We start from the raw sequence: 25,017 nt of genomic DNA, 5'->3' as shown, positions 1-25,017 counted from the left end.
GTTGAGCTTTCAAAATTTTAAGGTGAAATGGTCAAATGTTCTTTAATATATCTTTCTTTTTTTTGGCTGCACCTTAGGCATATAGAAAGGCAGGGACTGAGTCCAAACCACAGCTGCAGCAACATTGGCTACTTTAACCCAGTTCCCTTGGGTTGGGGATTGAACCCTCACCTCTGAAGCAACCTGAGCGGCTGCAGTCAGATTCTTTTTTTTTTTTTTTTTTTTTTTTTTTTTTGTCTTTTTGCCATTTCTTGGGCCGCTCCCACGGCATATGGAGCTTCCCAGGCTAGGGGTCGAATCCAAGCTGTAGCCACGGGCCTACGTCACAGCCACAGCCACAGCAACGCGGGATCCAAGCCACGTCTGCAACCTACACCACAGCTCATGGCAATGCCAGATCCTTAACCCACTGAGCGAGGTCAGGGATCGAACCCGCAACCTCATGGTTCCTAGTCAGATTCATTAACCACTGAGCCACAAAGGGAACTCCTGCAGTCAGATTCTTAACCTAGTGCACCATGGCGTGAACTCCCTCTTTATTATACCTTTGATGTAGTCTAATAAAAATAATAAATTGTCGCCAAAGTCCACAGAAGAACAAAAACCCAACAGTGTAACATATAGAGAAGGGGTGACATTTGCACAAAAGATACCTAATGTGGCAGAATGGTTTATTGAAGCATTAAACTGAATTTTGCATGGGTTGCTGTAAACACTTTCTGATTCCAAGAAGATAGTCAGTATGTTTTCTTCACTGGGGGTCTGCAAAGTAGTCAGGGCCAAATGAGATGTTCCTGGGCAGAAGAAGGTGAGCCGACTCCTAGGTTCTTTTTGTAAGAATTATGGAATTCTATGGAACTGTCTGAGAAGAGAAAGAATGAAAAAAAGCAAAAGTTATTAAATGAGGAAACATTGGCAGAAACTTTCCTCCTCAAAGTGTAAAAGGAATCAGGATTTTAGGAGTCCCATTCCATCTTGGAAATGACAGGATCTGATGGGAGAAAGGCTGGGTAATGCACTTAGAAAGGCAGGATACTTGAGACCCAACATCGCCACCTTGCAAATCGACCGTGGTTTAGCTTGGCATCTGCATCATTAAGACTAAGCTGATTAGACACTAAGCCCAGCAGCTATGGCCAGGGTAGACTAAAACCAGAAGGCCCTTCCCCCACATGTTCTGTAGCCTATAAGAATCTAAGGAACTTTGTTCAGTTGTCTATGTTTCTCCTCGAAACAGTCCTTAGTAAACTGTGCCTACTCGCCTGACTTCAACCTCCCATGACCATTGCTTTAGCCAAGGTAGCCAACAAGCTCTCTGTGGCTAAAACCAGAGGATACTTTACTGAGGAATTTGTTTGAATTATTATTTGTGACATGGCCCATAGTTGCTTTCTTCTTGAAAGACTCTCTCCCATTACATTCTGTGATTGTTGTGTGTGTGCGTATTTCTCCTATCTGTGGATAATCCTTTTTTGGACTTTCTGGCGTTCACCCATTTCATAAAATTCTTCCTTCCCAATGCTAACTCTCCTTTGCACTATTTCCTTTTCACTCCACATATTCTCCTGGGTGATCCTATTGTCTCAAAATCATCTCGGTTTTGGAATCCTATAAAATTGGATTGTGATGATCATTGTACAAGTATAAATGTAATAAATTCATTGAGTAATAAAAATTAAATAAATAAATAAAATTACCTTTCTTTAAGAAATTCTTCTTGACTCTCTAAGTGCAGCTTATTTGTCCTTCTGTGTGATCTTTGAGAACTCAACCTTATATCATGTGTCATATATGTGTCTAGACTATGACCATCTTAGTACAAAAACAAATCTTATTCACTATTGCATCCTCAAGGAATTGCACAGCATCAGACATGTAATAGACACTCAATAATCAGATACTGATTTTTTTTATTTAATTTTTTTTTTTTTTTTTGTCTTTTTGCCTTTTCTAGGGCTGCTTCCCATGGCATATGGAGGTTCCCAGGCTAGGGGTCTAATCAGAGCTGTAGCTGCTGGCCTATACCACAGCCACGGCAATGCCGGGTCCTTAACCCACTAAAGCACGGCCAGGGATCAAACCCGCAACCTCATGGTTCCTGGTCAGATCCATTAACCACCGTGCCATGACGGGAACTCCCTGATTTTTTTTTTTTTTTAATTGTTGGAATAGTGGGATATTCTCATTATCTCTCTATCCTAATTGCATGGACATAGAGAGGTAACATCTTTTACCTTTATTTTTTTAATTCTCCTTAGACTCCAGAAAAGTCAAAATCCTTGCATTTCTCTTCTTCCTATAACTAAGAGGTCATTTAATTCAGTCATCCCTCCACTTCTAAGATTAATCCTTGGCTTAAACCAGAGATGGAGTTGTCAGTGAATTATAGAAAAGCAGGAGTGCAAGGACAAAGAATCTAAATTGTACTAACTTTGCACCGTGGTTTGATATCAGCTTGTTCTTACAGCTGTATCAACTTTACCTTTTTGCTTCAATTTTTTAAAATTTGACTTCTTCCTAACCTATTCCTGCATCTGTGTCTCAGCAATGATCTAATAGCCCAGTCTCTATGGGATTGTCCCTGTCTTATTTTTGACTGCCTTTTTCCCATCAATTGGAATCTCCTAAATATCACCTCCTTGGGGTAAAATAATTCTGTTGGCCGGGTTATATTTTCTTGCCAATCTGTCCTCAGGATGGCACTTACTCAGAATACTTTTATACTGCTTATGTAATTATATGTGTTAAATTAGTATTTGTTTATTTCCCTTACAAAATTGTTGGCTCTATAAAAACAAACATCCTATTTACCCTATTCAAACTCTTGTTCTGAGTCACTAGCATAGGGTCTGGCACATAGCAGATATTCACTAGTATATAAGTAATGAATGAATGAAACCAGTCCCATTGGCCGGGACATACCTTCCCCCCAACAGATTTTCTGAGGGTCAGCTGCCTTTTCCTCTTGACCTTTACCTTTGGATGCTCTGCACATCCAGTAGTAGATTATCCTACTGCTAATTTGGATTAATCCAGTTCACTGGCACTCACTACTAGTCTAAAATATATGTGGCCTTTTGGTGCCAGACCTCTGTGTGTGGCTTTTCTCTCAGCAGCTAAAGTTTAATTTTCCCCTATAATAATCATCTAATCCCAGATCTCAGATCCCCTCAGACTGCCTTATTCAGCCACAGTTACCTAAATCTCATCTAATTTTGTCTCAATTGAGATAAATTGCTTTTGTAGCCCAAGAGATATTGGATAGGGTTTGACCCAAAGGGCTGATACTGCTGAGGTTTTATTTGACATCTTTCACGTCAAGAAATGCCATGCTGAGACAAACTTGAGCTCTACTTTAAGCAGGATTTCCAAGAAGGCCAGTTTAAAATGCCCCCATCCATCAGCATGAGAAAATAATAAATACACTAAGGTCTGTAAAGAGAATGAATTGACAGAGAAAACATGGATGTAGAGATTCCAGAAAGACAGAGAAGTTCTGCGTACTATGGAGAAGTGAATTTTGTCTTAAAATCCATTGTTGAAAGGCTGATATTTAAGGGTGGTAAACATTAAGAAAGTAGCCAAAGCCTAAGCAGAGGTGAAGATACAGTCAGTAGACTACACAGTATATTTTAGGCTTACTGTCTTGTTTTAGAGATTAACTAGAACCGGTTCCTTTGTATTAAAAAACTATAAATGTATCACCTCTTCCATCATTTGTATCACTGTATGCAGGTTGTACTCTATCCTATCTCTAGTAGAAATTTACCTACATGGAATATAAAGACATGCCCTTATCAACTGCAAGTTTATGTTTCTTTGAACTGTGGATTACATAAAGTAGACATGTTTATTTTGTAAATTTAGGCTTAATACAATTATTAGGTTTTCTAGAACTTAAACCACTCTGTCTGGGTTCTTAGTGGTATAAGACTTATCACTGAATCTTCTCTTGACAGAAGGGATCTTCACTTTTAAAGAGAAGATTGCTTCTGTAGCCTTTTGAAATAATGCCCTGGAAGAGATTTTTGACATTTATAATAGCTTAAATAAATACAAATAAAGTAATCGCATAGATTTTTATCATTATCTCAGAAAGATTTGCCACATCGGCTTCTTTCTTAAGCACCTAAACAGTTCATTACTTATTTTATCTCTTCAGAGGTATGTTAACATTTGCATTCTAATGTTTCCAAAGGTTTCTGTGTACACAGAAATTTCTAGTAAAAAATATGTCTTTTCATAAATATGTTGTTATATCATTGAGACTTGCTGCAGCACACATTGTATCTATATACTTGCAATTTGGTGTACCAAGTAAGTGCCTGACCAAATCAAAGGTGATGTATACATGACATTTTTGTGATCACAGCAAAAGTGTACATGTCATGATGAGCTCACTGCTAAACACATGTCCTATAATGCATGGAATGATTAAGAAAGGACAGCTGAATGAGTGGACAACTTTGTTAATAAATTCAGGCCATATTTTCATCTACTGTTTTTCTGTGATAGGAAACAACTTCCAATAGATAGAATAAAAATATAATAACTATATATCTACATATTGATCCTTTGTTTTCCAAAGTTAAATAAGCCCTTTCCTTCCTCCCTCCTTTCCTTCCTCCTCCTCTTCCTTCCTTCCTTCCTAAATGTACTTGCTGCATATTTTGTGTAGTTTTTATGGAGATCTAATGATATACTCTGTGGTCATTATTAAGTAGTTTAGGTTACAGTGGGACAAATAAATGTACATACAATAACATTTTCTTGTAACTTAATTTAGTTGTTTTAAATAAAGATAAAATTGGAAGCAGACCATAGAGAAGATTATCTTCAGTTGGAGACTACATGAGAAACAACCTTGAAAGATATAACGAAGGAAAGACTATTTTTCAGTAATAATAGATGCCATTTATTTTACACATCATTTTAATTATCTGTAATATTATCATTTGTTTCTGGAAAAAATTCTACACATTAGATATTGCTTTTCTCATTTTACAGATGAGAAATCGTGTCTTGTTTATTTATTTATTTACTGAGGGCCACACCCACAACACATGGAAGTTCCTACTTTAGAGATAGAACCCCTGAACCTGTGCCTCAGCAGTGACCCAAGCCTCTGCAGTAACAACGCAGGGTTCTTAACCCACTGTGCCAGAAGAGAACTCAGAGAAGTCTTGTCTTAAAGAGTTAAGGTCCTTAACCTGGCCCCTTGCAGATCTGACCCAGGCCTCTTTCTCAGACTCTATTTCCTATTGTCCACTCCCTCATCCATGGTGGCCCTTTTTCTTTTAGAAGGTGAAGCGTGTTCCCACCTTTGGCCTGTTGCATTAACCCTTTTCTCCCCTTTCTTCTGTAGGAGAGAAAGAAATTTTCCTCTACCCTTCTAGGTTCTTCTGGCTGGTCTAAGAATTAAATTGATATGATACAGATTAACAGGATAAAATCAAAATTTTAATAACATATAGACATGGGATAGTCTAGGAAAAATGGAGTACCCGGCCAGATGGCATAAATCCTCACCTTAAATTCCATCCTCAACTAAAGACTAGAGGATTCCAAGGGTGGGAAGAAGTGATTATGGAAGGTTACCAGGAGAAGCACAGAAAACATAGCTGTGTTGTTATGCACATTTAAGTCTCCTCTGATGAGAGTTTCTAGATTCTTGGCTACCCTTAAAAATGGAGATTTCTCTCACAAATGTATTTTTTTTTTAATAAAAGGGTAACTCCTACTTGATTTTCAGAGTTTTTCCCATGTTTGCTCTTTCTTAGAAAAAAACCAGCTTAAAATAATTACTATGCCAAAGACATATTTTCCAATGGCAAATTCTGCTCCCCTACCCTTCCCAATTTTAACGGCTTCATATCATGCACATATGACCTCCTCTAGGGCACCTGTTATTTAGAGTTTCTTAATCTGAAGACCTATCCTACTCAAAGAGACACTGCTCCCACCTACCCCTTAGCTGTGATATTCCCATCTTTTCCACAGCATTTGCTGCCCCTAGCAGCTCAAAGTCCATTTCCTTTGTCTCATTATTTCATTAAAATGCTGTGTAAACCCAAGCTCTGCTCTGATACTCTTTTGAATTACTCATTACTAAGTGCTCCTGTGTGGAGTATGCCGCACATGTTAATAAACTTCTATTTTTCTCTTATTAATCTGTCCATTTTTAGTCAGTTTACAAGCCCTCAATCAGAGAACCCAAGAAAGGTAGAGGAAAAAGATTAATTTTCTTCCCCTGCAGTAATCATCTCAATTTAAGTACTCAATAATTATATTTGAAGTAAGTAGGTGTAGGTCATCTAATGTTTTATCTCTCTGCATATACGTCTTTCAGTCTATGATCTTTCTCTTTATCTGTGCTAAGTATTGAGTGTTTATAATGTCAACATTTTTTAAAGCATATTTTTAAATTACATTTTTGAGGTTAGAAATTTCAGAACATGGGTTATTTTTATCATTATTTCTAAATCTTGTGGCACTGGGTTAAAATCCCAATGTTATAAAATCTTAACTGCCTTCCAGAGAAATATTTAGAAAACACAGAATGGCTCTTGACAGACACCAAAGTACGACTACGATAGTTATTACCTACTAATTTTTATGTTAAAGTTCAATTGAATATTTTTGTTGAATTTCTTCATAGTCTGTTCTGATTTGTATTTTCGTAAGTTTCCTCCTGAGTTTGTATTTTCGTAACATTCCCCCTCATCTGAATATCTCCAATAATCATGCATTTGCTGTATCACCTGTTTTGGAGTCTGAATCACAAAGATCTGAAACAAAGTCCAGGCAATGCCATTTTCAGACTGTACAACTCAAGAGAAACTTCCTGAGACATTGCCTCTTCAAATCCTTGTTTTCCTTGTTTGTATAAATGAGAATAGTATGTACATTCAAAATTCATTGTAGGACTACATTAAATTGATTGAGTGTGATGATATGTGAAAATGCCTGTACTAGAACTTGAACATTAGTACACCTACAAAATGATCAGTTTTCTCAGAAAAACAGCCCACATGGCTATGATTTTGGCAGAAGTGGCAGTAACATTCAACTCAACTTCATTATATGTAGAGGGGTCCTGCTAAATATCTAAACTTTCGTTCATAAAGATGTGCAGAAATTTGTAAAATAATTTGTCTTTTGGGAAAGGATTTTGCCATTCTCTATTTTTTCTCTAAAATATAATGTGCCTATATAAAGAATTTATTAAAGATAAGGGAGGTAGAAAGCTCATTCACTTCTTATAAAAATCCATGATTTGAAAAAATAGCCACCAAGGCAAAACAACTCATTTAAAAACGAACGATTCCACTTCTAGGATTGAGTGACCACAGTCCACCATCTAGAACCCGTTGAATGCACCTGTGGAATTTAGAAAACATGCACAGGATGGATATTTGAAGACTCCGAAAGGTAAATAATAACGGTACTAATTAGTACTAATATTGAACACTAATTTGAATATTAGTATTCAAAGCACCATTGACCATCAGTCAGTCTACCATTATTTTTCCTGCTAGCATGAATTCAGTGCAGCCTGAAATCCAGAGGAGAAAATCACTAGAGAGAGAGAAAGCTCCAGGAAAAATCCACTAGCGCAGCTTGAACAGCAAGAAAGAGATGTCCTAAGGCTCAGGAAAAGTAAATAAAGTCACCAGTTTTTTTGTTTTGTTTTGTTCTGTTTTGTCTTTCTCTTCCTGAAACCAAGGATCCTGTAGAGCTCTCTTGGGTAACAGAAAAAGCCTCTCTGTGTCCCCAGTTTCTTGTTTGTAGGGAAAAGGCTTCAGCCTCCTAGACCAGCCCTTTGTTCCAAAGAGCAGATTCAAACAGTTACTAATTAGGGAAGGGAGAGAATGCAGAAACAAAGGAGGAACAGTCAAGAAACAATAGTGCAGTGAAAAGCAGTGTCCTGGTTCCTTCTTACCTAGGTGGAGAATAGTAACTTAAAGATGAGCACAAGATTCCTGGAAGCCCACCCTGTTACCTTGCAGCCAACCAATCAGAAGAAAGTCATACCCCTTGCAGCCTTTATCCCCAATTTTGCCTATAAAAAGTCCCCAGCATGAAGGAACTCAGAGATTTTTGAGCACAATCCACCATCTCCTTGCCAGGCCCTTAAGTAAACCTTTTTCTGTTCCAAATTCCAACTTTTGATTTGTTTGGCCTCAGTGTGTTTTAGGCACACAAACTTTGGTTCAATAACACAAGGACAAGAAAAAGAAGAGACGCGGAGAACTGGAATATGACTGGGTAATGATGCAGGGTGTTGAACTCAAAAGATTGACCCCTTAAGGTTGTTTATAAATTCACCTCTGAGCTAAACATAAGTGGATCTGCCTCTAAATGAAACCGAACAGGACCCTGTGGGGCTCCTAGACTAGGATACAGATAACAATATCTGTGAGCTCTTCTATAGAATAAAACCACCAGTAAATGGAGGATGTTAGCTACTTGATGAAGCATTCTTCATTCCAGAGAGGAGGTCACAGTTTGATAACCAGGAGAACCAAAGAAGCTCAACAGGAGAGCACCACCCACCCACCCCCTACACCAAAAGGCCAGATTCTAGAAATACAGGCTGTGCACACACCTTGATCCTTATAAGTAGCAATCCCGCCCTTGAACTATTGCTATAAAACTCCTCACCAGATCCTTCTAGGGAGACACACAGCATTTGAAGATTTAAGCCCACTCTGTTCCCCCATGCCTGGCAAAGCAATAAAGCCATTTTTTTTCTCCTTCACCCCAAACTCCATCTCTATAATGATTCAATTTGGTGTTAGTGCACTGAGGCTACATAAACAGTATACACAGCATTTGGAAACTGCCTACAGAACATCACTCAAGCTCCAGGCTTGGTGGTGAATGTGTGAGACAGATTAGACTAGCACTATATTGGTTTTAAAAGTAACCTGATATTAGAATCACAACTCACAGGATACAGGTTGGAACTTGTAGCCTGAACCCAACTGGGTCAATTGTTTGTAAAACAAAAATCTCTTTTTAAAATTTATGTGTGTGTGTGTGTGTGTGTGTGTGTGTGTGTGTGTGTATTTGCCTTCCTACAAAACAAAAATACAAACATTCTCTGTAGATGTTAAATAAGACCCAGAGTCATAACATCAAAATATACAGAACAAAATCTAAAATTACTCAGCACATGATGAATTAAGAAAAATCTCAACTCGGTTGGGAAAGATACTAACACTGAGATGACATAGATATTAAAATTATTCGACAAAAACTTTGGACTTCATTAAAATTATAAACCTCTACTCTGAAAGAAAAAAAAATGTTTGCAGAACACGTATTTGATGAAGAACTAGTATCCAAAATACATAAAGAACTCTTAAAACTCAACAATAAGGGGGGAACAATTGTGAGTAAAAAATATGAATAGATTATCTCACTGAGAAAGACATGCAGATGGCAAATTTTTATATGATAGGAAGTTCAGCATTATATGTCACTAGGGAATTGCAAATTAAAACAATAATTAGAATGGTGAGAATCCAAAACACAGATATATTTACAGTATGTTACAACGGTGAGATATATTTACAGTATGTTAGAATGGTGAGAATCCAAAACACTATATTTACTGGATATATATATATACTGGATATTTACACTATCCAGTGTTTCTATAGTACTTGTAACATGCTATCTATGTTATTTATGATTATAAAATATATATACAAATTATATTATTTGGATATATTCAAGCTAACTCTAAAACTGATGGAAAGGTAAAAGAAATAAAAAAGTCAAAACAGCTTTGAAAAAAGAATGCATCTGAAGGATTCTCACTGCCAGGCTTTTAAACTTAATATGTATGTAGCGCCAATGGCAGTGTGTTACTGGTGGAGAGGTAGACACACAGATCCATGGAGCAGAACAGAGTCAGTAATAGATCCACACAAGTGTGACCCATTGATTTTTGACACCCAGGTAAAGATACTTGAGTAGAAAAAGGATAGTCTTTCAACACAGGGAACAATTTGATATCTAAATGCAAAAAAAAAAAAAAAAAAAAAAAGGACCTACACCTTATATAAACATTCATTGAAAAGGCATCACAGCTCCAAATGTAAAATTATGACACATTTAGGAAAAAAAAATAGGAGAAAATATTTGTGGCCTAAGGTTATTTATGACAAAATATTTGTTAAATATGTTTTAGACCAGCCAAACAATACCTTTGCCACCTAGATCAGTGCTTTTCAACTTGGGCAATTTTTTGCCCATAGGAGACACCTGGCATTGTGGAGAGCCATTTTCATTTGCCACAATCTGAAAGCATGTGTGTGTGTGTGGTGTATGTGTGCATTGGGGGGAATGGTGGTGGTGCTACTGGCATCTACCAGGTAGAGGCCAGGGAAACTGGTAACATCCTACAGTACACAAGACAGCCTCCTCCACAGTTGGCCAAAATGTCAGAAGTGCTAAAGTTGAGAAATCTTGCTCAGATTTTTTTTTTTTTCCCGTAAGTCAGACTCTTTAAAAATCATTTTCCATTTATCTAATTAATAAGAAGGAAAAACATCTTTTTGATGTTGTTGGGTATGGAAAACTTATAAATAACAGATTTTTTTAAATACTAACAGTCATTTCCAATCAGTACTCTAACAGAAAAAGCACAATTATCATAATTAAAAAAAAAAAAAATCTTGCCTCATTGCCAGATATTTACAAACAAACAACATCAACAACCAAAAATTTATCTCCCTACTTGCAGGGAAACAAATGAATTTCAGGTCAGTTATTATTGCAACACTTAATTCATATTTTTACAGACTTTTATAACTGGAAAAAGCAACAACCCTAGCAAAGGATGACAGAAACTCAAGGAAACCAGGCATTCCTCATGACTCTATTCCGATTTAGCACTAGTCTCTGCTGATTTCTTTTCAAGGATTCAAAAGCTCAGGCTTTTGCTCTTGAGGAGAAAATCCAAGCATGGGTAGGAATCCTCTCTACTGGGACAGCCTTAGCTCATGTAGATACCAATTTGGCCAGAGATCTCCCAGCAGGAGGGGTTCTTTCACACAGAACCACTGAAAACCCACTTTCCAGGGTTGATTTTATTTGTTTCCTTTGGGAGGTATCTTGAGGGTTTAAGACAATTAAAGGGCTAATAGGCTCTGGCTTGCCTGTAGGGTGTGCAAGTTGGTTTCTTCGTAGCAAAGTCACGGTTAACCACATTTTCCTTTTCAGCCTCTAGAACCGTCCTCCAGCTGGGACAAAGCTGGAAAGCAGCCATCTCTGAGAGCAACATGCTTTTACTGGTTTGGGAAAGGGCTTGAGCTAGATGCACAGGTAGAGCGATGCTGAGAAAATGGGGTATACCATACCCTCTACGGCAGTGATTCTCAACCACAGGCGGTTTTACCACCCAGAGGACATTTGTCAATATCTAGAGACATCTTTAGTTGTCATAACTGGGGGCAAAGGTGATACTAGCATTTAATGCAAGGAGGCAAGACATGTTACTACTAAATACCCTGTAATGCTTAAGACAGACCCTTACAACAAAGAATTATCTGGCCCGAAATATCAATGCTGCAAAACACTGCTCTGTGGCCTCATCATCTTCACAAGTACTGGATACATTTTTCCAATGTACACATCTTCTAATACTAAGTTACATGAGGCAAATCTTAGATGAAAGATCTTTAGAGATGATGTCTTCAAAAATGCATTTGTCCTGCAGTATCTCTCAAAGCATAAAACCTTTAGCCGTATTTGTGTTACTTTCTTAATTGTCTGAACAGGCTCAGTAGGAACCTTTTGCCATTTGGTTGAAATTTCCAAGTCCAAGGGTCTTTGTTAACTTGTGTTTAATATATATCTTCCAGTTTCAGTGCACAAATGTTTAAAATAAAATATATACCTCATGGTTACTTGTGATAAAAATGCTTGAAGGTGACACATGTTAAGTGATTCTTTTGGAGTACTATTGTATACCTCTGCTTCTTTCTTTTCTTAAACATATCTGGAGAGGTTTCATGCCATTATATTCCATTTACCCCTAAATAACCAATGTCAAAAGAAAAAAAAAAATTGTATGTGGATTGTGTGGAAAGATAAAATTAATCATTAAATTGATGATATTTTAACTTAATTGAATCAAATACCAGAGTCATATTGTCACCTGAAACACACAGAGCACTCACTATCTTTTGTGATTTTGTCAAGCGTTTATAATATGCATGAAACTATTCATTGGTTTGTAGCCATTAAGTGCAGCTCAGCTTGCTTTGTACCTAGGATATTACTTTGAGACTAGATTAGAAATTGATACTTAAAAATTTTTTTAAAGAATAGTATAAAGTTTAAGTATAATGTGGCAAAGTCTTGAACTGTAATTAAGTGCATAGTGAGATTAAAAATAAGTACAGTCTGTGTCCAGTATGGACTACTGCACCAAGGTTCCCCCACTTCAGGCCGCAACAGGGAATCGATACTGAAGTCTATTCAAGCTTAGAAAAATGTAGACTTAAATAATTGTCCAGTTAATTTAATAAATGTAGACAGCTGACCTAGATAAATCAGGTTGTAAAGAATTCTTTTACTTCATTAGCATTTTTGGCCTAAATTATCCAGATAATTATTCCAATTTTCCACATCACTTTGCCCATATTGACAGAATGTCTTTCAATTTTTCATGTAAATGTATTTCTTCTGTGCTGCTCAAAGCTCACCAATGTGTGTCTTTTATGATGCAAATCTAGCATTTTCCTATTTTTTGATACTTTTCAAAATGCTATATTTTCTGTTTGTATAACCTTTAACTCACTATTGGTAATTTGACTATGATTGTACCAAGAGGCTTATTTATGCATTATACAGTTCTGAATAGAAAACATTTCCTGGCTATTCTGCTCTATTTTTTTCTTCATTTATGTGCGGATTATTCAAATTTCTGCAGAGCATGCCTTTCCTTTTCTTTTGTTCCTAGTATATATTTAATAAGTTGGTAAAACTAGTTTATTTGCTGACCTGGTTTATACCTAGTTATATAGCAATCTTGTATTCAGGATGTTTCAAGCTTCTGTTTCATATGATTCAGTATTTCTATGTCGAATGGAAAATTATTATCATGAATAAATTGAGATTATTTGATTATTTGAATGAAATTATAGACAATGTTATTGCAGATACTCCAAGACCAATTAGGGTAGTGGAAGGATATGAGAAGTATGGAAGGTGAAACAAAAGCATTGATTAATTCTTTTTCATAGTTTCATTCATCCATTGCTTATAATATAGATGTTGAAATTATTTTGCATAAGGAAATAATATAACTGGGAAACTATAGAATCCTAATCATGTTTGCTGGGCATTACTCATCATTTGACTAGTGAATCCAACTCTTATTTATTATTATTCTCTATAGCATTTTGCTTCTAATTTTAGTAGTAGCATGATGCAGCTACATAATTTTTTCTTTTTTCCCAATTTTCAGATTCTCTACTGTTGTGATTTTACAATTGCAGCTACCCTGAAGCCAGTATATTAGTTAACTATTGTTTGTAGAACACACATTTCCTAGATTTAGTGAAGTTAAAAAAAAAATTTATTATAACTCATAAGTCTACAGGTCATTTGGGCTCTTCTGCTAAGCTGGGTTACTTGAATTTCATATACATATGAGGTCTGTTGTCAGGTTGTCTAGGGGCTGGCTGGTGTTTAATTACCTCACTCACAAGTCTGAAGGTTAGCTGTCAATGGTGGAAATAGAATAAAATAGATCGCATCATCCAACATATTAGTGGATCTTGTTCACATAGCTGTCTCAAAGTTCCACAAGAGGGGAAGCAGAAATAAACAAGTCTTAAAATTCACAAAATATGATTTCTGTTGTACTCTATTGGTCACCACAAATTAAAAAGGCCCCTTAGATTTAAAGGATGGGAAATGAATACTACTGCTTAATGTATGATTTACAGTGTTATATTGCAAATAGGGTATGGTTATAGAGAAAATATTAACGATAACCATTTTTGTAAATGATATTTCACAGTCCACTTCCTGACCACCATTGTCCATGTCCATCGTATTTCAAGAGGCTCAAAATTCTGATCCATTTACAGAATTAGGCTCAAAGTATAGGAATTCATGATGTACATCAAATTTTGATGTGGCTCTTAGAGTACAATTTGTATAAAAGATAAATTATCTGACCTCATACATATAATTTATGAAGGAGGAACAGAGACAGATGAACTGTAACACCCACTGGCACCCAAGGCGGGCAAAAGTGAGAGGTGCATTGTAGTCACTGGTCCTTTGCAATTCTGAAATCCTGCCAGATAATGTCATGACATCTAAGTTTGGAGGAGTTTATATACATGAGTTTTTGTGAATGTGTTTGTGTGTATGTAGGTTGTAGGTAATTACGTGATTTTTAAAAACTGCACAAAAAATCGCTATGTTTATGTCCTTCTTCAGAGGTAGCCAAAAGGAGCATTGTACTGTTTCTTCTTTGGGTTTTTGTGGGTATTTTTTTTCTTTTTTTTTTAACAGTTGCACTTTCATGCGGAGACCAGCTCAGCAGGTGAGGGCTGAAGAAGGAGTGCTGTGAAACTTAGAAAAAGTTAACATAAAATAAGACACAGAGACATTTATCTTAATTAAAGGTGGGAACCTGGGGACTCAAGCTCTCAGGGACCAAGAGCCCGCCTCAAGAAACCACACTGCTTTTATTGTGCTCTTTAAGATTATATCAAGTGAGGAGGGGGTTGCAGATGCAAGATATAGTTCTTTTTATTATTTTTAAAAGTTCTTTTATTATTTTAAAAGTTACATAGCTAGTAGATGGTTAAGCTTTTACTCTGACCTTTAGGCATTTAACAATCATTAGCATTGAGGAAGGCTGGCATCAGCTATCTATGCGTAGTGTCTAGAGAATAATCATTGTGCTTCTGCAAATGGCACACCTATCTGAAGCAAACCGGTGTGCCTAGGTTTGCACCTCAGTTCTCCTTGCTGATGCATATCCTGCTAACAACCCCTCATAAACCCGTTGGAGCCCCGAGGTTCCTCTTTCTCTTATTTTAACAGAACATATCATGCTGTGCAAACAGCATGCCAATCTGCACAGGTCCAGCATGCCTAGACCAATGCATTATGTCTTCATTCAGCTGACCACATGAATAACTTATGTCTTTTGGTCTTTGTTCTTAAGCTTAAGTTATTTACCAGCACTGTGACTGTTTTTCAAGCAGGAATATGGGATAAAGCAGGACAAGATGGAGTTTTCAGCATAGAAAATAGAAGCAAAGAGGCTAAGAAAAGATTGTAGAAACATGTCTCCTGACACTTGCAACATATGGAAGTTCTCCAGGCTAGGTGTTGAATCAGAGCTGCAGCTGCAGGCCTCCTCCACAGCTATAGCAACAGTGGATTCAGGCTGTATCTGCAACCTACACTGCAGCTTGAGGCAACACCACCAGATCCTTAACCCACTGAACAAGGCCAAGGATCAAACCCACATCCTCACAGAAACTAGTCAAATTCTTAACCCAATATGATGGGAACTCCATGTATATGCTTTTAAGTCTTTTAAAATTGCATTCAGTTGTAAACTTTTAAATATAGCAAAGTGTATACAGTATATTGGATAATATAGTATATAGACAATCTATGTAATTTTAGGTAAATTTTTTTTACTATAGTATTTGCTCCCATAAAATTATTTATTAGGAATGATAATATTTATCTAAACAGAATGGATATTTTGCATCATCCATGTACAGTCATTGATCTCTGTCAACTAACTTTTAATTTTACATTGAGAGGATTGGTAGCTTTTACATTCTCTTTTTTACCTTATTTAAATATGTGTGCTTTGTTTTATTTTTATTTTTGTCTTAGATTGATTCTGAATTTGTAAAGCATATTTTTCATTTCCAAGATAAGCAAAGAGGTTGGTGTGGTTGGAGTTGAGTGAAGGAGTAAAGAATGTTGAGTGGGGAAGGAAAATGTAAGATTTTTAAGAGTAGCCATTGTGAAAATATACAGAACCTTACAGACCATGGCATGAACTGTAGATTTCATTCTAACGTATGAGAAACTATGTAGAGCTTGCTTGAGACATGCATGATAAATACAGTTACATTTATAAGAAGAATAGTTATATGATGAGGAAGGTGCAAGGGCAGTGGGACAGAGAAGAGACAAACTAGAGGGCAACTCAAATGGTCCGTTGGTGAGAAGATGGTGGCTTGAAGAGGGTAGTCATTGCATAGCTTATGAGAAATAATTGGGCTCTGAATATATTTTCAATGCAGAATTGGCAAAATTTACTGGTAAATCAGATGGGAAGTATGAGAGAAAAAGTAAGCAGGGATGGCTAAGGCTTGTGCCTCAAATTAGTGCATGAATAAAAGTACCACTATTTAAAAAAAAAAAGGGAGCTTAATAATTTGACAGGTTGATTATTATTATTATTATTGGTGGTGGTGGTGATATTGTTTTAAATTATCTTACGATATCTTAAAACATGTCTCTTTCCTCCAAAGTCATTTCCAGTGTTTATTATCATGGTCTTTATATTTCAAGCTTTTGATTGTTATAAATTGATTTTTTTCAGGTAGCTATGGTGGTTTTCCTTCACTCCCACATATGTAAATTTCCCTCATTCCTTCTTATGTGAGTCTATATTCAACCAGGTCTCTTTCATAAAAAAGCCAGTTGGTATGGCTTGATGATAAATAGACTTCGATTAAGTGAGTGGTCTAAGAAACCAAGAATGGATATGCTTTGCTCTAGAATGACAAAATCCTAAATCTGCTGTATTGTTGCTTAGTTTGGTTTTACTTCCGGTCATAAGCCAAGTGCATGAAGAAGGGATAAAGGAATACAGACTGGGTTAGAAAATGCCAAGTTTTACAGATATTCATCTAATACAATTTCATTTAATTACTTTTTTAGCCTTATTTCTCATTACTTTCCTCTGTAACTTCTCATCTCAAGATGGAGCATATTTTTTCCTGAAAAATTGGTTATTGCTTGAATTCAATCCTATTGTACAAAATTTGTTTTTATATACCGTTGTTTTATTTAACCTAATTTTTCAAATTTATCATTAAACTTCTCATGATATTTTTTCATTATCTTTTAAACATCTTCAGTGTTTATGCAATATTTTTCACTCCAAAAGTTATATTTGTACTGGTACCTACTTTTTTCTTAATTGACTTCCAAATTTATTAATTTTATTCTTTAAAAAAAACCCACAACTATTGTATTCTTAAATTAAGTCTATTGAATGTGTATTTTCTGTTTCTGCTCTATATTTCCTTCTTTTTACTTTCTTTACATTTATTCTGTTGTCTGTTCTCACATATTAAATTATCCGCCTATTTAAGTAAATGGAGGATTTTTTCCTAACATAAGCATTTAAAACCATTAAAAAAATTCTTTATCCAGAGCTTTAACTGTATTCCATAAATTTTGTTCTAAATATTTCCTAGGTTTTATTATAATGTATTCTTTAGGAGTTCGCATCGTGGCTCAGCAGAAACCAATCTGACTAACATCTATGAGGATGCAGGTTTGATTCCCTGGCCTCACTCAGTGGGTTAAGGATCCGGCATTGCCATGAGCTGTGGTGTAGGTCTCAGACTTGGCTCAGATTGGCATTGCTGTGGCTGTGGCGTAGGCCAGCAGCTACAGCTCCTATTTGACCCCTAGCCTGGGAACCTCCATATGCCACAGGTGTGGCCCTAAAAACACCAAAAAAAAAAAAAAGTTATTTAAATGTTTATTCCTTTAAAAAATGTATATATTAAAATGTAACACCCATTTAAAAATGCATGTAAACATGCACCCTAGTGTCTGATGGCAAATGAATACACCAATGTAACTATCACTCAGTTAAAAAAATAGAGCCTTGCCAGCAGCCTGGAAGATTTCTTCTTTTCAAAAACTCCTATGCCTAATAGTTAAAAATATCTTTGCTTCTAGTATTATAAATTAGTTTTATATGTAGTAAAACCTTAGTGTATGAGGATGACCGGCCCCGCCCCCACTTTTTTACTCGCCTTTTCCCCTCAAATTTGTGTTTACAGAATTCATCCGTGTTACTCTGCATGGTTGTAGTTGGTTCATCTTTATCATTCTGTGTATTTTATTGTGTGATATATTATAATTATCCCTTACAACATTTATGACCGTTATGATATTTCTCAGTGTTTAATTATTACAAATAATCTTTTGCTGAACACTCAGGTACCTGCCTCTTGGTGAACATACGTGCACATTTATTTTATATAGAAATAGAGGTGCTAAAACATGGTATATGCATATATTTAAACTTAGCAGATATTTTCAAACAGCTTTCCAGAGTGGTGACACCAATTTATAATGTAACTAACTGTGTATTTGAATTATGAGTACCCAAACAAATGCATATATAACATCCTGATTTTTGACAGATGTGAATCAGAAATGCAATGTAAAAAGCATGATCTTTTCGAGAAATGATGCTGGGTCAATTGGATATTTATAAGGATAAAATATATTTAGTGCCTCTCCCCCCATCTTACACCTTTCCTAAAAATCTCATACCTTCCCTAAAAATTGATTCCACATGGATTGCAAATCTAAATGGCAAAGAAATTTAGAAAAAAAAAAGCATAGGAAAATATATTTATGGAATTAGAATAAGTAAAGCTCTCTTATTCAGGTCACAGAAACACTATCTCTTAAAAATGATAAATTAGAAAAAGGTTGGATTAAGGACTTTTTCATCAAGAATACACTAAAGTGTGAAGAACAACCTAAATAAATAGTTTGTCAGGAAAAAAGTAAAATATGCCAAAACTATCAGAATATATCTTACAATTTAATAAAAAAAGGAGACAAGCCAATTGACTCTCTCAGATAATTTCAGCTAGTATTTCACCAAAAAATGCAATGAAATGGAAATTAATTATTTATGCAAAGCAGTTCAGCATCTTTAGTCATAAGGAAAATGCTCATTAAAACTGGAGTATATTTCTCCATGTGATAAGGGATGAAATGGAAACACAGAAAATATCAAGTGCTTGAATATGTGGAAAGACTAGAAATACATTTATTAATTTCAAAGACATTCCTACTTGTCTTGTCTGCCATTCCCAGTTGATAATGCTGTTTTTGTGTTGTGTTGTTTTGTTTTATTTTATCACAATCTGGTAACAGACTTCAAGTTCCACTCGATGTATTTATCTGCTTATTTAGTGTGTTATTCTTGGTGTAGACATTGTCTCAATTTCTATGATCTATAAAATTTGGATCAAACAGCAGGAGGCTAAAATCTTTTTATTAGCAACAATATACATTCTTTACTCTCAAACCAAAAACTACTGTTTTCTAGGGACAAAGTTTAAACAAATTCATGTTCCTGTATTTCTGGAAATTTAAAGTTCTCTCATCAATCATCAATATTTTTCACTCATTTTGTTATTCTTTTTTTTTTTATTCAGCTGGAATATATTAATTACCCTCTACAAATGTGCACTATGAAATGCTGTAAGATAAAAATACAGCTTCTATGTCAAGCAGTCCAGAATTTATTTAGAAGAAATGTAAGTACTACCATACTTTGTGAATCATACATTTTACATTTTGATCAATTTTTTATGAAGGATTAGGACTTTATATCTTATGTTTACATGTCCTTGACTCTGAATCTTACAATGTAAAAAGTACCTCATTTCACTTCGTAAATGAATGAGTTCTTAACTCTCACTTGAAATGTATTTATAAAATAGTCCCAGTCAGTCTGAAAAAAAAAAAAAAAAATGATAATGTACTGCCCAATAGTGAACACTTTAATTACTTCTCCAAGATTGATCGACTTGAGAGTTTTTGATCTCTTTTTCCATTTAAATCACTTATCTATTCACTTATTAATATATTCATTCAAGAGATGTGCTTTCAAATATAAGGCTAGATACCGTGATGAAAACTAAAGAAATAAACCCTGTCTTTAAACACTGCAAGATTGCTTAGGGCTATAAAAACATGTGTACACAACCACAAGACAAAATAGAAAGTGACAAGTGAGGAGAGATCTACAAGTGATTTAAGTTAAGTTCCAGCTGTTTGTGGCGGCATAAAAGAGGGAAAGAGAAATCCCCTTTGGTTGGCAGGACCAGGGAGAAAAAACGTCAGAGTGCTTGACTTAGGACCTGGCTATTTAAAAAGGACAAGCATTAAAGAAGGACAACATGAAGAACCCCAGGAATGGCAATAGATGATACAGATTCAAAGAGCAGACTGGCTGGGAAGTTGATTACTCACAGAGTAATATATTATATATTATATATCTGTATCTATAGACATATAGATATATAGCAGAGTAACATGAGATGATTCTAGAAAGGGTCCCTCCTACCAGATGACAAGAGCCATGACTGCCATCCTGAGGAAAACAGTTAGCATGTGGTTAAGAGTGTCAATTCCGAATCCAGACCCCATGTTTGAAACTCAGGTCACTAGCTCTCTGTGACATTAGTCAAGAGCCTTCTATTCTCTGTGCCTCAATTTCTTCCTAATAGTACATATCTCATAGGATTGCACAAAAAATTAAATGACGTTATATGCCAACTGCTTAGAACAGTGACTTAAATGTTGCAAGTGCTTGAGTTCAATACATGTTATTTATTATCTTATTATGATTATACAGGTGACATATACCTTGACATTTGTAGGCAAGTACATTTTTTTAACCACATGTTTTTGTAGTAAAAAAAAAAGATGAATTAAAAAGAATGGGTAGACTATTTCCCTTAAAATCGTAATTTCTTTGTTTCCCAGTTCTATACAACAGATTCAAATATACTTATGTATTTTGTGAAATTTAGATGTAATTTATATTATTAATAAAAATCTCATGAAATAGTGTATTATTTTAAATTGCAAATTTTCAGATGAAATAGTAATGGGATTTTTCTATATTTGGCATAGAAATAATACATATTTTTCTGTTTCTACTTTGTTTTATCTTTCCTTGAAGAAAGGTAGAATTTGTGGCTTTCTCAATATATAAATTTGAAGTGAAACCTTTCCAGAAGTTTTAAAAAATAATAAAAAGGTTATCTCTTTTTTTCAGAAGAACAACCAAAATCAGTTTTTATGTATGTTATAGTGTTATTACAATGTGCTATCTGAAATAGTATTCTCTATTGACATATTATGCTATGGTTTAAAGTCTCAGTAGATAATTTGAAATTGGATAGATAATTTGAAGAATGTAAGCACTTGGTACATATTTCCAGTGAGATTAGGATATCATATATCGTGGCATCTGAGCCACATTGGCAACCTACACTGCAGCTCACTGCAACACTGGGATCCTTAACCCACTGAGGGAAGCCAGGGATCAAACCCACATCCTCATGGATACTAGTCAGGTTCATTACCGCTGAGCCACAACGGGAACTCCTATACCACAGTGTCCTCAGTCATTCTTTTGCTGATGGACATTTAGGTTGCTTCCATGTCCTGGCTGTTGTAAATAGTGCTCCAGTCACATTGGGATGCATGTCTCTTCTCATCTTACAGTTTTCTTCAAATAGATACCCAGAGTGAGATTGCTGGATTGTATGGTAATTCTATTTTTAGTTTTTTCCATAGTGGCTGCACTATGTAGAAGTTTGCCTTCTTTATACTTTAGTAAATCATTGCAAATATTCATTGAGTACCCTATGTGTATCCAGCACTTTGATAGCTGCTGGACACATGCAGTAGAGAATAACGCTGTAGATGTTAAGTGTCTTATCTATCTGTTGTTTCCATTGTGGCACAGATGAAACAAATCTGACTAGTAACCATGAAGTTGTGGGTTCGAGCCCTGGCCTCACTCAGTGGGTTAAAGATCTGGCAGTGCCGTGAACTGTTGTGTAGGTTGCAGACACGGCTTGGATCCTGCATTGCTGTGGCTGTGGCATAGGCCAGCAGCTGTAGCTCTGCTTTGACCCCTAGTCTGGAAACTTCCATATGCCACAGGTGTGGCCCTAAAAAGCAAAAAAAAAAGTCTCTTATCTGTCAGATACTTAATTATTATTATTCTGTGAAGGGTCTCACATATGCCATGTTTTGTTTTTTTTTTTCCATTTTATTTTGAGCCATAAAATTAGTGCATATTGGGAGTTCCCGTCTTGGCTCAGTGGTTAACGAATCCAACTAGGAACCATGAGGTCGTGGGTTCGATCCCTGGCCTTGCTCAGTGGGCTAAGGATCTGGCATTGCCCTGAGATAGTGTGTAGGTCACAGACGCGGCTCGGATCCTGCATTGCTGCGGCTGTGGCCTAGGCCAGCAGCTACAGCTCCGATTAGACCCCTAGCCTGGGAACATCCATATGCCATGGGAGCAGCCTTAGAAAAGGCAAAAAGACAAAAAAAAATTTAAAAAAAAAGCATATTGTCTTTACTTTTGGATGATAACGCAACTAAATATATATAAAATAAGTTGTAAAGACAATTCTTTTTCTACTATCAGTTGATAATTTCTTTGCATTGCAATGAAAACCCAGGAATGATCAGATTTCAAAGAAACAATTCTTTCTTAGAGGATAAAAGGATTTTCTAATCTATAGCCATTATAAGTAATTGAAATAAACAAGTACATCATATAAAAGCAGCTATCTATAGTGAAACATCTTCAACACTAATGTGTATAAGCATCACTTCAGGAGTTTGTGAAAAATCCAAATCCTTAGCCTTTATTCTAGAGATTCTGTTTCAGTAAGGCTGCTGTGAAACCACCAAAACAATATTTTAAAATAACCTCTGGGCAATTATTATGGAAGGGATCCTGGGACCCAAACTTCTAGAGCACTTTTGTTGTGGAAAAATAATTGGGTTAAATGTCAGGCAGATCTGGATTTGAATTTTGCTTCTGTCTCAAATACTACGTGTATTAGTTATATAGTTCCATGTAACAAATAACTACAACTCACCAACTTAAAGAAAAAATACGCACACATTATTTCACATATTCTGTGGGTCAGGAGCTGGGAACATCTTATCTGGGTCCTCTACTTATGGTTTCACAAGGCTAGAATTCTAGGGTTGACCAGAGCAGGGTTCTGGTCTAGAAGATCAACTGGGGAATGATCCACTTACAAGCTCCTTCGGTGTGTTGACAGAAATCATTTCCTTATGGTTGCAGGACTGAGAACTTCAGTTTTCTGCTGACAGCCATGAGACCACTCCTAGAGGCTTCTTTCAGTTCCTGGAGACCCCCCCCTATTCCTTGACACCTGGGCTTCTCCAATGTGGCTGCTTAGTTCGGCGAGGCCGCAGGTAGGTCCCCAGCAGAAATCCCCTACAAGATCCATGTAATGTAATGTAAACACCAAGTGACATCTCATCACGTGTGCCGTACTCTCTTAGATAAAATCACAGGTTCTGCTCACCTTAAGGTGTGAACACCAGGAGGCCCTGCTCCTGGGAAGCCAAAGTGTGACCTCAGGGAAGTTGCTTAGCCCCATGAATTCTTAACTTCCTTATCTAAAAATGAAGTCATTAACACATGCCTCAGGAAGGAAAACCGGAAGGTCCTGGTGTGGCTGTTTTTATTGGTACCACTGACCAAGAGGAACCCCACAAGAGAAACCATGGGGCTTTAATGCCATATCTACAAAGTCCCTCCAATATTGTGCTTTAATGTCCAAAAATTATGTTCACTCTTTCATTATCGATTATGACATATATCTCCAGAGCCTAACATAGGGTCTGTCTCATGGTAGACAGTCAATAAGTGGGTTTTTTTTTTTTTTTCAATTAATAGTAATTTTGGAAAATGTTCCTTTCTTTTATTTCTTTAAATATAACTTTATTTTAGGATGTCCTTTTCAAAAGATCAACGAGAGGATGGTCTCTCATAGCCATGCTTTACTGAAACATTATTTGCATTATTTCAATCTGAGGGTGAAATGTATCCAATGGAAATAAAAGCAAAAACACCCAAAAGACCACATGTGGAGTGTTTTTATAGGCAAAGGAACACATAGAATGTTCTGTGCACAAGAGCAGCACAGCTTCAGCTTGGGGTTCATAACATGACTGTCTTGACAGCCTCCCATTTCAGCGTGTGAGCAATTAGCAGTGCTATGAGCTTTCTTTTTCCTCATATTCAAAGGCTTAGCATTTTCCACCCCTGGATGTTTTCCCCAGTCCTTTCATTTCACTTTTTCCAACATATCAAAAAAAAAAAAAAAAAAAAGCGTGTAGATATCTGAAGATAATGATTTGAATGCTGATCTCAAAGACATAATTAAGTGCGGAAACTAAAAAAAAAATCATTGCTACAAATAATCTCCTCACTTGTGTTGCATGTGCATCCTGTTTCCTTAATTATTATCTCAATAATTTTTTTTTTCTGTTAGAGTCTTTTTTTTAAAGAAAATGTGGTAGGTAGAGATATGAGAATAAAATACTCTTTTCTTCTTATCCTATCAATGTATACAGGTCACAACACAGTAAGTCTTCAGAAATACACAAGAGGAAGAATAATGAGATTTACTTTTCAAGCACATAAACCCATAAGCTCTAAAAAATATAATTTTTTAAAAATGTGTCATCATTTCTTAAGTTAATCAATTCAATCCCTGACTCCTGTGTATATATTGTGTAAATCCTTTCTCTTTGCTCCATGGTAAGCTCATTACATTTAAAAACAGTTGTTCTACCCAGTAAGCATTAACTTCTTGTGTTTAAATAACCTATCTAAATCTGGCACATTTTTGGAAATATTTTCGCCAGTAGCCAAGAGGGATTTTTTTAACCACAGATTTCCAAGTTAACCAATACTTCAATAGATTTTGGAAACTGGTACTGCTAAGTAAAAATAAGATAAATTCTACATAATAAATATTTTCTGGAAATGGGATACAAGATAAGTAGGTAGGTAGGCAGATGATATGCTATGAAAAAATGGCAAAATGAATAATACAATGTCGAATCTGAACTGAATATGAAAGATCATTAGCTCAAACTCTA

The 25,017-nt window shown here is 35.9% G+C and overlaps 1 long non-coding RNA gene across 1 annotated transcript in view; it reads left to right on the top strand.

The window, feature by feature from the left end:
- Nucleotides 1–25,017, top strand: part of LOC146401044 (uncharacterized) — a 328,359-nt gene that overhangs the window by 88,032 nt on the left and 215,310 nt on the right. The window contains exons 2-4 of the long non-coding RNA XR_014813352.1: nt 7,337–7,431; nt 19,494–19,595; nt 23,186–23,319. This is a non-coding gene — a long non-coding RNA (uncharacterized LOC146401044). The remainder of the gene's footprint in view (nt 1–7,336; nt 7,432–19,493; nt 19,596–23,185; nt 23,320–25,017) is intronic.

The sequence above is a fragment of the Sus scrofa genome, chromosome 8 (genome assembly GCF_054392235.1).
Source record: "Sus scrofa isolate SSC_HxYL_T2T_F1_AM1 chromosome 8, Sscrofa_HxYL_maternal_Yorkshire_Landrace_v2.0, whole genome shotgun sequence".
Lineage (NCBI taxonomy): Eukaryota > Metazoa > Chordata > Mammalia > Artiodactyla > Suidae > Sus > Sus scrofa.
Note: the sequence above shows the minus strand (reverse complement) of the source record. Positions and strands in the feature narration are given on the sequence as shown.